The 2,738-nt window shown below is 35.9% G+C and overlaps 1 protein-coding gene across 3 annotated transcripts in view; it reads right to left on the bottom strand.

Moving 5' to 3' along the window:
* Positions 1 to 2,738, bottom strand: part of MTA3 (metastasis associated 1 family member 3) — a 290,525-nt gene that overhangs the window by 129,465 nt on the left and 158,322 nt on the right. The gene's annotated exons all lie outside the window — the stretch shown is intronic.

Genomic DNA, 2,738 nt, shown 5'->3' on the forward strand with positions numbered 1-2,738 from the left:
AGTAGAGACGGGGTTTCACCATGTTGACCAGGATGGTCTCGATCTCTTGACCTCGTGATCCACCCGCCTCGGCCTCCCAAAGTGCTGGGATTACAGGCGTGAGCCACCGCACCCCGCCTACATCATTTGATTTTCTAAACAAAAATCAAGACATCTCCAAAAGCCAACATGCAAAAACAAATATATCACACATACATTAAATAAGAAGCTAGAAATTAGCAGGGCATAGTGGCACATGCCTGTAATCTCAACTACTTGGGAGGCTGAGGCAAAAGAATCACTTGAACCCAAGAGGCAGGATGCAGTGAGCCGAGATAATGCCACTGCACGCCAGCCTGGCCGACAGAGCAAGATTCCATCTCAGAAAAAAAAAAAAAAGCAGCAGCAGCTAGAAAAGCTTGCTGTTGGATCACTGGAGTGAAATACAATTCAAAGAAAAAAATTACCAAAAGCAAAATAAAATACTAAAAGTAAAGTGCTAACACATTGGTCAAAAGTTACAGTTTGCTAAACATTTTGCAACTCTATGTTCCTTAAATTAAAAAAAAAAAATTCCCTTATAAAAATGTCTTTTTCTGGTAATCACTGTAGGTTAGAAAGCTTTCTCAGTGAGCATGTGGTATTTCCATGTTATCCTGTCAAATCTCTAACATGATTACTGGAAGTGTTTATAAAGGCTTTCTTTTTTTCTAACATATTTTATTCAAGTAGATTAGTGAAGCAAAAAAATTAACATCACTTTAGCACACATTAACAAAACTGAAAAGTCAACAATTGGGCCTGGAGCAGTGACTCACACCTATAATCTCAGCACTTTGGAAGGCCGAGGTAGAACAAGGAGCCCAGGAGTTTCAGACCAGCCTGGAAAACACAGCAAGAACTTGACTCTACTAAAAATTAAAAAAAAAATAAAATCAGCCGAGGGCTACCTGGGTTGGGGGGATTGTTTGAGCCCAGAGGTCTAGGTTGCAGTGAGCTGTATTTGTACCACTGCACTGCACTCCGGCCCAGGCGAAAGAGCAAAAAACCCTGTCTCAAAAAAAAAAAAAGAAAGAAAGAAAGAAAAGGTAACAGTTACAGGACATGCTCTCATAATGGTCAGAATTGCAACAAGGGAAACTGCTCTGCTGCCATTAGCACATCTACAGCTGCCATATAGTATCTATGACCTGTGAATATGTGCTCACACATGTAATATGCTTAATAAATGGGGTTACTAAAAATAGTTTTCGCTTACTTTTTTCCCCTCATTAACAGCCGACAAAGCAATATTTCTAACATTTGATACTTAATCACTTAAAAAAATAAGTTCTCTAAAGTCAGGTTTGTTTTAATGGGGAAGAGTAAAACCTGCTAAATTTTATTTTAATAGATACTTTTTTTTTAAAGGCTAGTCAAATGAAATAGTGAGAGTAGAGAAGAAACAAAGAAATCTGTGACTGGTTATAAACACTACTGCACTGGGCTCAGCCAATACTACTGTCTTTAGTAGTCACTTGACTTTTAAGGGTTAACAGACACTGAAAATTCAAACAAACAATACAGCATACTTTAAGTCTCTTCCATATGGTCTGAAATAACAAAAGATTTTAAATTTAAAAACCTTTATTTTCATAATTATATTAGAAAATAAACACTGGTTATAATGACATATAAATTATTTTTGGAAATGTAGTTTTTATACAAAGATGAAAGGATAATAGGTGATCTAAGTTTTAAATTTTTCTTTAATATAGCTCTACTGTACATCTCCCCAAATTGAAAATCTAACATTTAAAATTTTCATGTACATATATTAACAGCTAACAAAGTAAAAGGTTGAGTCAGAATTATTTTATGAAGTAAATATGAATATGTAATTAACACATACAGTACCATGCCAAGAGTTGTTGATAAAAGGGGTTTAAAAAAAGATTTAAAGCGTTCGTTTCCTTTATGCCAAACAAATCTTGGCTCATAGATAAAAACATGGTAAATTTTAAGCTAATCCCCACCTAAAGGAACTATTATCAAATTCTGCATACAAATACCACAGGCAATTTATACTGAGTCTCGAGCAAAGAACCTAATCATGTCATGCACGATATTTTAATCCTTAAATAATAAAGATACCCAAGCATGGTATGAAGTGTTTCAAAGATACAACACAAAGATCATTCCAGGCCCATATAATCCACTTGTACTACTTTCCTATACAAAACCACAAAGGAGTACAAAATTGCTATAATGAAAATCTATTTTTCCACAGATATTCAAAAAGGTTTTCAAAGTATAATCTGTTTCAGAGACTGTGCAGAGTGCTGGGATACACAGACATGTGAATAAATAATTACAACAAAACACAGTCACACATTCAACAGCAGGTGCCGATCAGCCTGGAATCTGCTACTTGCTTAACAGTATGTCCAGTATAATCCTACAGACTGAAAAACATATGTAAAAATGTACATACAGATTATATATTTCTTTTATCTGAAGCTAGCGCATATTTGTATAAATGAAAGAGGTCATTTATTAGTGACCACAATTAGTGGTCATTTCCCCTCTGCCTGTAGACTTTCTTTTTTTTATTATTTATTTATTTATTTTGAGAAAAGGTCTTGCTGTGCCCCCCAGGCTGGAGTGTAATGGCATAATCATAGCGCACCGAAACCTCAACTCCCTGGACTCAATCAATCCTCCCACCTCAGCCTCCCTAGTAGCTGGGACTACAGGTGTGTGCCACCAAGCCTATCTAA

Source organism: Cebus imitator, unplaced genomic scaffold, assembly GCF_001604975.1.
Source record: "Cebus imitator isolate Cc_AM_T3 unplaced genomic scaffold, Cebus_imitator-1.0 Scaffold172, whole genome shotgun sequence".
Lineage (NCBI taxonomy): Eukaryota > Metazoa > Chordata > Mammalia > Primates > Cebidae > Cebus > Cebus imitator.